Source organism: Glossina fuscipes, unplaced genomic scaffold (genome assembly GCF_014805625.2).
Source record: "Glossina fuscipes isolate IAEA_lab_2018 unplaced genomic scaffold, Yale_Gfus_2 262, whole genome shotgun sequence".
NCBI classification, from domain to species: domain Eukaryota; kingdom Metazoa; phylum Arthropoda; class Insecta; order Diptera; family Glossinidae; genus Glossina; species Glossina fuscipes.
The window spans coordinates 827,881-840,954 of record NW_023998605.1 but is presented as its reverse complement, the minus strand read 5'-3'; the positions used below and the strand labels follow the sequence as shown (position 1 = coordinate 840,954).

Sequence of the window (13,074 nt, the reverse complement as noted above, 5' to 3'; positions counted from 1 at the left end):
GAGATTGCCCTAGCTTGAGAAGGAGCCATTTTGAAGATGCTAACACGCTTTAAGTTGACTAATGGGACTTTCGTCGCCAGATAACCTTTTATGTTATCCACCGATGTTTCAGGTGTCAGTCTTGACACAAATATTGCTTTTCTGGGAGGAACTGCCGTCAAGCAAATGTCATTATTTTGAACAGGAGGGGGGTTCACAGTAGGAGAGTTTCGAGTTGGGGAAAATATAGATGGGGTTATCGCCCTTGTACCGGCAGCTTGTGAGACTTGCCCAGTCTGGTGACCAGCATTCACACGCGAACAGGCAGGAGGAGAGGATGACTTATTTTTCTCTTTATTACTTTTAGGCGATGGCACTTGATTAGAGTGAGTGGCGGCTCTGGGCGGAGATACCCTTGCCACTTCAGCGTAGCTTAAAACCGATGGACTTGCCGGTTTGTTTGTAACTGTTTTGCTACCAACCGACTCAGCAATATCGGAAACATTACTATTCATTTTAGAGTTAGAAGGAGCGGTAACTTGTACCAACGAATTAGATTTGGAGAAAGCCAGAGGTGAAGTCCCATACGCTACGCTACGAGTAGAAGATGAGTGTCCAATAAAGCGACACTCATCAAACCTAGACTTAATGAGCTCAAACTTTTCCCACAAGGAGCCGAGATTTCTACTCAATTCCGAGAAACCATAACGGGTCTCCGTGAAAAGTTTATAAAAGTCAATGTCCCGCTGCCTACAGTCAGGACATGACCATCTTAAGCCTTTAGAAGGATCAGCGACTGCGTCAGCAGCACGGCCGAGAATACCGGCACACTTTGCATGACCGAAGCGCTCGCAGAGCCAACAAGAAACGAATCTTTCAGAATCCGGGCCTGATTTCGCCCGACAAGGTGTATATAAACACTCCATGTCCTGTCAAAAAGACAGTTGTTGATTATGGAGAACAGACACACAAATCACTAAAAAAAAAAAAAAAAAAAAAAAAAAAATCCTGAATATAAAAATTTATCAACCAATTTGTGCAAAACTTCTCTGTTAGGTTGACACTGTAACGAGAGATCACTAGCAACACAAACTCCAAACAGTAAAAAAAATAACAGAGAAAAAGAGAGAAAACAAAAAAAAAAAAAAAAGAGATTTTTATCAGAGCTCAAAATTTTGTTTGCAAAACTCAAATGAATCAAATGAAAGCGTAAAAGAAAAATATTTCTTTTACTTTGAATTCACTCACTTTCTTCTCAAAGAATATAATAAAATCACACACTAAGGCAGAAAAGCCACGAAATTCAAGAAAAAAATTAAAATTTTATTTGCCGACACAAAAAATACACGACTATACCGCGCGACAAGGTTGCCAGACTGAAATAGAGAAATAGAAAACAAAATTTGACTGGAACGGAAAGCGAGAAGTTTTTGGCTAATTTTTTAAATTTTTAAACTACTAAGTTTCACAAATATGCTTAAAAAGTCCCAATTTTATGTAATTAAAATTTAAAGTTTTAAATCCAAAGTTATTGGATTTTAAATACCAAAATGAACCCTGAAAGTTGCGGCCTAGCTCTTTATCGGTAGAGCCATTGTCCTCGTGATTTCGCATTACAAGAAAACATTAATTAATAGTAAGAACAAAATAACTAAAAAAAAGTCTTTTATTTACACTATACAATCCTGTCGTCTGGCCGGTAAGTCGTCCGTTGGTCTCCCCTTCGTCTGTTGGTATTTGTCCAGGGTCACCCTACTTCCCCTCACGCGCGCACCCCTCCATACCCTCGCTAAATTTTACTTAACATTTACGAATACCTGGTTGTTGAGTGATGAAGCGCCTTCTTGCTCCAGTCGCTGGGGTTTCACAAAAGCAGCTGTGGGCACAGTACCTGCAATATTGTCATCCATAATGCCGACGATCGATGTTGTCCATGTTGTCATCCATTCTAAACAAAGCAGGCGGCAGGTCAAGCAGGAAAGTTGTTAATTCGCACAGCCGCCCCCCGAACACCACATGTTAACATCAAACCTCCTGGTGCTGGTACGTTCAACGTCCAATACTATGTTTCAATGTTTCCCTTCATACGACAATTAGAGCCCACTATTTTATCGAGAGGAAAAGGTGTACCTTTTTGTTTTCTTTCAAAGCTTTACCGCTCGTATATTTTGCATCTTAACAATATCAAAGGAGGATAAATACATCCTGCAGCTATTATGAAAGACTACCAATTTGACTAAACGATTGAATAGGGTAATTGCGTTGTCGCGGTAGCCTTTGCCGAATTTGGATTTACAGTCTATCTAACACTTAGGATTCACATTATTGGCTTTTGCCTAAGTTTGCCAATGTTACGAAATTTACTTATTTTCTTTCTGTTACATTTCTTTCAGATTTTGAATAACGAACAAAAGTACAAAATGCACTGTCTTTATTAAAATACTTTTAAAAAGCTTTTCGAAATTAATTGAAATTCAATTGGTTTTGTCAATTGATTATCAATATTAGCAGAGCTTTGTAGTTTATATATTCGAAATTATAAATTTTTTTTTCTTTTCAGCTTTAAAGATAACTTTAGATGATTTATTCAGCTAAAGATTTTATTTCAAAAGCACTCCAAAAACACTTCGCGACAGTAAACATTTTTTCTAAGTAAAAACGTAATTAACAAAAACAATTAGGTAGAACAACCGATATCAGAAGTTAAAGACTTAATTATGCCCAATCAATCTATACTTCATGAGACATCGATCTAAATGAACTCGATTCAATCGCAACCATAACTTAAACTCTTACAGAACTTTTGTGAAAACCAGACGAATTTAGCTCGTGGAAGAAAAGTGTCGAAACTACACTAGAAATATATATATATCATTTGAAAGGTAGCCCAAAATATTATGGCATATTAATCCTAAGAAACAAAATAGTAGGACAAGCGGGCGAAGCTCTTAAATCCTGCAATACACCACTAAACTGGAAGAAGATATCAAAGTGCTTAACAACGGAGTTATTGGCGTTTTGTTTAGTTGACCCGGCATGAGAGAACCAGCGAATTTACCACAAGCATTACATCTAAACTTCAGAATGCGAGCTACTGGAGGCATTATGTCAATACTAGACAAGCTACAAGTCGTAGAAACCTCGCATCACTTTTACCCCTAAAACGGAATTGCTAACTTATTTCAGAACCAGCAAAAACCACCTCCATCTTTCCAAAGGCAGTATCAGGCACCAACAATTAAGAGACAATATTATTGAGGACAACCATCTGAGCGAATACTACACACACGCACAAAAACGGGAATCTTCGTAGCAATGCTAAAGAATGTTCCAAGTGACACAAATGCTTCAACATAACGTACGAGCAGGAAGTAGATGGAGAAAACATAGCAGAAACAAATTTAGATTAAACTTGACGAATAAATGTGTGACTATATACGACTATATGTGACGAATATATGAATACTGAAAGAGCGATGAAGATGAAGAATTTATGCTTAATGAAGAAATTTGGTTACAATAAAAAGAAGCGTACATTCCAATTTGCTGGAGTTGCCAAAGATTTTCTCCCAGTTAATTGCATAGAATCGATATTGCGTAAAATTTCACTGTTAAAAAAGGAGAATATATAATATGTACGCACCTGATCGCTCCTAAGGGAAATCATGTAAACCGCAATACAAATTTTTATATTTAAACAATCCTCGTTCCAAGTAAATTCTAATAGATTGGCGAAAATGCTCTCCCATACCTATAGGTGGTTTTACTTGTCACTTCGAGGTAAGCAGGTATAAAGCGTCGCGTGGGGTCTTATTATTTAGCTTACTTCTTGTGGGATATAAGAGGACATTTCCAATATCCTGTACAGTGAATAAAACGCATTTAAGACATTACATTTGTAATAAGTCGCGGAAGGGAGGCGATGCATCGTTTGCCTGCGAAAACTTATTTGTGAAACGAGGTTGTAAATGTTCAGACTTGTCTAAGGCGATATGTCAAACATCGTTTCAGATATCTTAGTCGGCGATTTGGATGATCACGACATTTTGTCGCACGCTGCAGAGTAGCCCACATGCAACGGTTTTGCAAATGCAAGGGACCTAGGAATCCACTATTGGCCCCTGCGGAACGCTTTAAACATCTTTAAATATATATAAGAGGTATATCTAAGAGGTAATACATGCAAGGTTTGTTATTTTTGAAACTTTTTTAATTGGAACCGATTTAAAGCGAGCATATGCCTGTGTGGTTTCTGATAATATTTCTAAATTACGGTATTTCCAAACTATAACAGTTTATACTTGCATACAGATGTGCAATTACAACAAAGATTACAGCTTGTGGAGAAATATACCAATGCATAAGAGAGTCGATAAACGGGTGTATAAGAATGTACGCTGTTAAACAATAAAAATGGGTGCAAAAACATTATATCTGTGAGACAAGATCTTTCACTAGCAATATTCTCGCAATAAAATTATTAATTATTACCGTAGACAACGAACTACGTAGATATTATAACATTTTATTCAAAATTGAGATTAGGAGATTCTTGGGATCTGTTCGTATTTCTGTTATTAATAACTGTAGTGACGCTGTTAATTAGTAACCATTTGTATGCTTGTGTTCGCATTTTCATTATTTGTATGGACAAAGGTACTGTTAACAGTTTTTTAATATAACGCCGCATTCTTCAAATGTTTGCAAAGCAGACGTACACACAATTTTGGGTTTTTAATTGAATAGGGTATTCATATAAGAATGTACGTACGAAAAAACGCTAAACAGGAGGTATGTACGTAACATATATGATCTGTTTTCTTTCCGTAATTTATTTTGAAGAATTGAAGTAATCTAAATTCCACATACGCCAAATGATTTGACATATTTCAATAAAAATGCTCATATCAAATAAATTTGAAGAACGTTTTTTGATATTAAAAAAAATTATGTTGTAGTGTATCATACATATTTTTATCTAATTTGCTTATTTTATTTATACATTTACTAATTTTATTTGTTTAGATACACTTGAGAACTATAGAGGAATCGCCAAGTTGAGTGTCTTTCATAAATTGTTTGAACGAATTGTTACGTAGCATTTAGCTTTTGTTATCAAGTCTTTTATATCTCCATTCCTTTCTGAAAAGGACGACTGAAGCAGTAAACAACACCTGTTAATTTTGAATCATGGTGAGTTAATATTGCATTAAGCATACTTGTTTTGATAGGGTATATAGAGTACGATAATGAGATTATGTGATAGACATCATTTAGGTGTCCGCAAACAACTCTGACTGGATTAAACAGTTCATAATTCTGTTTCCACTGACTAAGCTTAATGAAAATAAAGTGCCTAGAAAAGCGATTAGAGGCATTAAAGGTTATCGCACCAAATAACGTGGGCAAATTTACTTAACTTAATTAGAAAGGAAACACCAAGAATAAATCTACGTTCCCCAAGCGATAGAATGGATAACAGAAGCAACCAATTCTCATAAGGAGGTAAGGAGACAAGAATGTCTCAACACAAATTCCTAAGGGCAAACAGCAAAAATTGCTTTTGAACTGATTCAATAGAATCCAGATAACTTCTATAAGAAGGGGACCATACAGGTGAGGAATACATAAAGTATTGGTTTAACTAAGCACATTGTAACATTTAAATTAAACAAATATTTACTTGTGCTGTCAGTACTCTAAAGTGTAAAGCTGCTATCTATAGGAGGTTTAGGGCAACCTTGCGGTACCAATTGAAGAGGAATGGAGACCTATGATCCTAGTGTATGTGCAAAAGCTGAGCTAGCTGGTCCAAAAGATGTGGGAGGGATTCTTACCGAATATCAGATGGACGAAACTCTAACCAACCGATTGGCCTAGGCCTATTCTATACCTATCCTGCCTATCGGTCTCCCTTCGGCCCATAGAAAGGTTAGGGGGGACCCCGAAGTTGAGTCCGAAGACCTCTCTAATCTACGTTCTTCTCATAATTAAAATCGGTTTTATTTTAATTTGTTTTTGTTTTCTCCCATGTTACAGTTATACTTATTTGAATAATATATTTCACATTTATCGTTAACGTTAATTTACTATTGGTATCTCTTTTAATTTAATGATAAAAATAAAAGTAACGTAAAAAAAATAAATCAAATATAATACGGGTATAAGTATATTACAGATCAGTGAACTTTAAAATTATTAATTATTCATAAATTTCTCCCTATATAGATGTGGCCACAACTTAAATGTTCATATTGTTACGAAAATCCCTAATCTAGTTCATTCCAGCTATGTCATTTTCCCAAATAATAAATTCCTTAAAGAGAAAAGAAACCAAATGCACATTCGCAGTGCGTCATGCAGTTGCCGGCCGAGGAAAACGAGTACCAGACAAGCAGGTTAACGCATTAAAAATCAAGCCATAAAATTAGGTACTAGTAATATGATGGTAAAAATGTATGTAAATAGAATATTTGTGAAAGTCAGAATTGGTAGAAAAAGAATATTTAAGTTGAGCAATTAAAAGTATTGCCAAAAATAAATTGTGAATAATCCTACAATGCAATTGTAAATAAAAGAACTTTGAAGTTTATTTCTCTTGAACAAAATATTCACGGTCTAGTGATAAGGACTGTATTTTAGAAAAGCGAATTTTATATCAATGTTGTATTTATTTGGACTCAACTTGTACTTATTTAGACTCCACGTAATAGAAAGGACACATCTAAATCAATAAATATAGATTTAGCAGCACAACTTAGCAAGCATAAAACCTTCCCTGATTGTAAGGCTTTACTTCTAGCCAATCAGATTGTGAATAAATCCCAAAGAATGCACAAAGAATGCAGAATTCATTTATTTCATTCATTGCGTTCATTTATTAGGCGACACATCCTTACACCATCCGCCATCCTATTTTCTCTTTTTTCTGTCGTTCTAGTCCTCCATCATCTGTCCAACAATTTTTGCCTTCGCGAGCGCGAACTAAACAATCCTGTTTCAGTACGTGGTTGCTTTCTTGTTTTACCAATCAAGAGATGAAAAGGGATCGAGAAAAAACCTCATCTTACAACCTTTATAGCGTTTTTGTAATGTAAAGATCTTTAAGCTCTTTAGACCACCTCCTAATGGAAGCTAGCGCGATCGGAGCTTCACTTGAAGAGAGTTTAATGTGCAAATTAGAACGTAATTTTGGGGGAATAGAACCCCTAAGTCGATGAACGAATTAACTTTTTCCGACCGGTGTGTATGAATGAAATACTCAGCATTGAATGACTTTCTTCTTAAGAAAGAAACCTTCTTGCATTTTTTTAGATTTCGTTTCATAAAATTTAAAGAGCACCATGTAACCAAATTATTTAAGTCATTTTGAAGCTGATACGATTGCGATTCCAAGGAAAAGGAAGAAGAAAACAGTTCAACATCGCCAGCTTATATTAAGATCCGGTGGGATTTAATCGCCGAGGGGAGATCATTAATGTATAGAATAAATAAAAGTGGTTTTAAGTAGCTGCCTTGGGGGACGCCAGACGTTATGGGAAATCCATTCGAGGTGATGAAGTTGAATAGAACCCTGGATGAACCGTTATGTATATTACAACTTATCCATTTCATAAAGTACAAAGGGAAGCCAAAGGCCTGGAGTTTGAAGATTAATAAGTTACGGTTATGTCAAACGCTTTACTAAAATCAGTATACGAAATCCGTGCGGGAGACAATAGAAAAAGCTGTAAAACCATGGCAAGTCCGTGGTAAATCAACGTTCGTGTTCTCCCTAATCTTATCAAAAATTACTTTTTCAATATTGAATTTATGTTTATCGTCATAATATTTTGTTACAAATATTTCATATTAACACCTGCATGTTTCAAAAATTTTCACATTTGAGGTTTCGTAGATATGGCAGTTTTGAACAGTAACTATTGTAAAATCTCGCTTAAGAGTTTAGATATGCGGACTACCTCTATGTCCGTTTTTCCGCTTGCTTCTTTACAGACATTTTCGATGTACTTGCTTTATCGTCACAATCAACATTAAAATTGTTTTCTTTTATATAAGTATAGTCGCCGAGCTCCTGTTTACTTGATTAATTGTTTGCTTCAAATGACGATACCCCCATAAGACCTTCTTTACTCGTCACGTCAGGTATGCGAAACCACACCCATTTTAGGACAAGGTCCATGAAGATATTTCGATTTCAGTCTGATTATGCAGGTTTGAATTGTAATATATATAATATATATATATCTTTAGATTGAAGTATGGGTTGGCGAGAAGATATAAGAGAGACGTAAAAGTGACGCGTAAAGAAGGCCGTTTGCACATATACCCGCTCGAAGCAGATAATCAATTAAGTAGTCAGAAAGTTGGCGACTATACTTGTATGAAAAAAAAATAACTTTAATATTGATCGCGATGATGAAGAATGGAAAGTGTTCATAAAGAAGCAAGCGAAATACAGACACATAGGTACACTGCATGATTTATCACATACGCAGATATCTTAAATCTTAAGTGAGATTTTACAGTCAGCCTGTCCGAAACTTTCATACAACACCAAAATTATAGCGCAGAAAACCTCAATGATGAAATTTTTGAAATATGCTGGTACCAATGTGAAATGCAGAACATTATGACAAATTAGATATTGGGAAACTAATGTTGGTAAGATAATGGAGGAAACGAGCAATTGGTTTCTCACGGACGATGGCTGCAGCGAACATAGACGCCATGTGGAATGCATTTAGTTGCCGATTTAGAATATACTAATTGAAAAAATAAAAAACATTTCAAACTGAACAAGTTAGGATTAAGGACCATTTTTTAATGTATTAGGTGCTTGCATGTGTTTTGATCATTTTAATACTGATTTTGTCATAATGTTTCCAAAGCCCATGAGGAAGCTTTAGAGCTTTATAAAGTATACTTATGCTTCATCAACATGAAATCCTGAATTGATTAAACAATGTCTGTCCGTTAGTCTGCGTGTTTGTGTGGTGTGGGTTGTGCACATTTTCCTGGTCGCAAAAATTAAAGCGTCGCCTTGAAATTTAATAGAAGTGAAGCAGTGAAACGAAAACTGAACGCAACTGCGTCAGTAAATAAATAAATAAATTGCAAAAGGGAAAAAGCTGAGATTTTTCAAATATATTTTACGAGAAACTGTACTATTTATACCTAAAAATTGAAAAAATCGGCCACGACGACAAAAAGTTACAAGCGAATAAATTTAATTTTTTTCACTTTTTTGAGGTTTTGTGCTTGTTTATCATAAGGCCAACAAGACAGATTGTTTAAGACTATTTTGTACATTACTCAAACGAAAATATATTATCGGCCTAAAAATGGATTAATTCTAAAATGGATATGGTGGACACCACGACATGCTAATTATTTCTTAATTATACCGCCCATATCAAATAAAAGGTCTTGAAGAGTAGAATGCGGAAAGCTAAGTGCGTTAATTTAAAATTAATTATGACAACCGTCACGACGCGGTAGGTTAATATTTCTTAGCAATACCTTTTATTGAAGTAAAAGGTAAAATATAAATTTTATCCCATTCATTGTTTTATGACAAAAAATAAAAACAAGGGGCACCAAGGATATTAGTGGTGACGAATCCAATTATCGTATTTTCTCAGCGTTTCGAAACCGGGTGTCAGCAAAGCCATATTGCATCGTGCAACATATATGAAGTCTGTTAACATGAACTGGTGTTTTTGCGTTTCTTCGCCACTTTGGGCCCCACATTTGTGTAACTAAAAAACTGTATTCGTTAAAAAGGTAGGAGGCTGTAAACGCATGCATAATTGATAGCTTAGCCAGTTCCGAAGTAATGGGGGGTTTCAATTTTTATACCACAGACACTCCACAGGCGATTACACTAAAGAAATACACGTGCTATAACCTTTATGAGGATGAATGGACGGACACAAGCTAGTGTTATGCCCAGTGCCAACATATACCTGGTCTACTTATGGAGACCACGCAGTTGGCTCCGACTACATCTACAGCTAATGGTTTTCGTATTTAATGATTACATCATAGGCCAATGTAAAAGAAATTAACAAAAAAAAAATTAACCTGAGTGACGACGAGGAAGATAGTGATGGTGTTGCTGTAGTTGTTGTTGATAATGGTGTGATATTAAAGATGCAAACGTATAGCTGCTGCTGTTATCCCAACTTTATAAGGAGCACTTTTTTAGAAGATGCTAGAACGTATTTTTGATTGGTTAAATTTAGATATTACACGCGTACCAGTGCTTTGTAGAATAGGTTAGTAACGAAATCATTAGTAATATCGTCGCCGGATCGTACACGATTATTTGTAATCACCATTTATTTGTGCACGGCAAGTCCCAAGCATAAGCAAAAGGAAACAAACTTTTTATATTTTTTTATACATATTTCTCTAAAAATTAGTAGGATTAGTGTATATCTTATTAGCAGTGACAGCATACACAAGAAGGAGCTATTATTTTTGATTTGAATCGTTCGTAGCTGTTCGACGAGCAGTATATGTTGCTTCCTTGGGCCAGCACTTCATTCATCACTTAAGTTTTTTTGTGTGTCATGATTATATATTTGTATTGTGTTGTAACATAAGTGACAAATACAACCTCAATTTATAATCTCCACAATAAGTCTCAAATAGCTCTCGGTAAAGTAAATAGTTTCCAGTTAGAAAACAATCGTTAATGCTTTGGAAGAGAAAGAGCACAAAACTCTATTAAAAATTTTCAAAGGGTTTTTACAAAAGATTGTGTGTTAACGATGAAATAATAACTGTTAGTTGGTACCCATGTCATCGAAAGAAATACAACAAAGCAAACTAAATTGGCAACAAATCTAAATTTCAGCTGTACTGGAGGGACGTCATATCAACTCTTAAGTTCTGTGAGGACGTTTCCGTCCCTTTCCTAACGGCTGGGGCAGCTCAGCGGCCCAGGGTAATGAAAACGCACAAGAAATTTATATATCTGCAGGGACCTTTATTTTTAGTATTTTAATCTCAATTTTATTCCGACGGCTGTGACTCGAAAACTGCGACTACTTTAGTCGGCGACAGAATTCCAACTTTCTAACCTATCCTTAACCTACACTAACTTGAACTATTCTATTCTTATGCTATCTTAACCTATTCCTGTTCGATCTTAATCTGTTCTTATTCTATCTTAATCTATTCTTATACTACGCCTATCCTACTTTTATCCTATCTTACTCTCTAGCACTCCTCTCTCCCCAGCCAGAGACGGAGAACTCGTGAGGCCAAAATGAGGGACGACTTTGGGTCCTCCCAGTTCACATCATTACATCAAGAAAATATTGTTGTTTTTGGTTGGCGTTCTCATATATTGCTAGCATTCAATGAAAGCCAAAAATTTCCAGATAATGGATGGAATCGGAAGGCCTGTGTTGTTCATAACGAAACTGTTGGCTGAAGGCGGTTATCAAGATGGTTTCTTAAATGCTTTTGGTTTTTAAAAAGGTGAGCTAAAATTCCAAGATTCTTTTCAATTATTTTGTTATTTGTTATTATATTAATTTGTTTTTTCGTTCGCTACCAGGAAATCTTTGTTAGCTTTTCCTCTTCGCTTATGCTTTGTTTTTATTAATATTTTTTGTTTACAATGTGTGGCTACGCGTTGTCACGCAAGAGGAAGCCTTTGCGTCAGGTAACAACTATTTCTGGTTTATTTTGCAATAATGTTTTATAGTATAACTACTTATTTTTTCTTTACTACAGTTAACTTATTTTGTGGATACTTCGGCTAATAATATGTTCTACTGTAGAATTTGTTTAATACATAAATGGATAAACAAATATAATAATCATATAAAATATATAGGCGCCGTGCAGAATAACTCATGTGCCTTATGGAAAATTGGGTAAAATATGTCGAACATATATGTATTGTAGCATACTTGAAGGGCTCTTAACGAAATGACTAGCTTGCCGAAATTGGGGGGTCCATAAGAGAAATTTGCTCTACAAAATTTTCATAATTTTTATGTGTTGTAAGTGAAAGTGTAGTGTAATGAGTAAACTTATTTCGCCAACCAGTATCATTCAAAGCAAATGAGTTAGAAACAATTTTAATAATTAAAATAAACAACATGAAAAATGAACTACAAAACAAAGCATATAATTAACGATTACATTAAATAATATGAGTTATAAATTAATACTAATTAAGTTCTTGCCAAAATAACTTATTTAATTAACAACAACATTTAACTCATCCATTTAAAAACTTTTTTTAATTAAATAATTAAATAACTCTGTTCAAGATGTATAGGTAAATAAATATCACCTCTGCTTTGTTGAGATTTTAAACTCTCAAAATGAGTTTCGGAAATACGATGCCTCTGCAAACGTGTAATTATCAAAGCAGATGTAGTAAGTGCTGCTAAATTTGATTTGTAGACGGTTTTCGTAACGATAAAATTGGAAGATGGCGAAAAAAAAGTTGAACATACACAAAACCAATTGGATACTGATTTAAGGCTCATCAAGAAGCTGGAAACACGCCGGCTTTGACTTTTGTACTTATACGGCTTACGTCGGTTATGGTATGGATTTTGGTCAGGAAAAATGTTTGAACGAAACTCGAAATAATAACCACTCAGAACTTCTTTACTTATGAATTCTTTAAATGCATTAATTGTTCTACGATTAATTTCATTACATTCCTAATTCGTTACAATGTGTTTTCAAAAGCGTTCATTGCAATGTCAATACGAAGCGAATTAATGCACTCGATGAGGTTTTAATGATGTTGTAAAACGTAAAAGTCAATTTTATTCTTTTCATAAATAAAATAAGAAACTCCTCCAAGTTTTTCTATATTTTTTCTTTCTTTTAAAATTCCAAAAAAAAAAAAAAGACTAATGACTACAAACTCAAATCAGAACAGCCCAAAATATTATTTTTTCTTTTTCAAAAAAAAAAAGAAAAAAAAAACTTCGCCTACTCACTTTGTAATGTCCGTGTACGATGTAAGGTAGGGGTTTCAGTCGGCCTGATTTAACCACGATCCCATTACAACAGGGTAAATGTGACCGTAATAACGGCCTGCCGTTATTCAAG

At 34.9% G+C, this 13,074-nt stretch overlaps 2 long non-coding RNA genes across 4 annotated transcripts in view; both read left to right on the top strand.

The window, feature by feature from the left end:
• Positions 1–6,284, top strand: part of LOC119642840 — a 12,505-nt gene extending 6,221 nt beyond the window's left edge. Inside the window, exons 2-4 of one of the 3 annotated variants that reach the window (XR_005248139.1) lie at positions 2,540–4,139; positions 5,005–5,172; positions 5,246–6,284. This is a non-coding gene — a long non-coding RNA (uncharacterized LOC119642840). Of the gene's footprint in view, positions 1–2,539; positions 4,153–5,004; positions 5,173–5,245 lie in introns of all 3 variants that reach the window. The other 2 variants (XR_005248140.1, XR_005248138.1) reach the window with 2 other exon arrangements.
• Positions 6,285–11,219: 4,935 nt separating this feature from the next.
• LOC119642841 lies at positions 11,220–11,962 on the top strand. Its single transcript, XR_005248141.1, has 3 exons — positions 11,220–11,472; positions 11,552–11,659; positions 11,731–11,962. It is a non-coding gene; the product is annotated as an uncharacterized LOC119642841 (long non-coding RNA).
• The last annotated feature ends 1,112 nt before the right edge of the window (positions 11,963–13,074 follow it).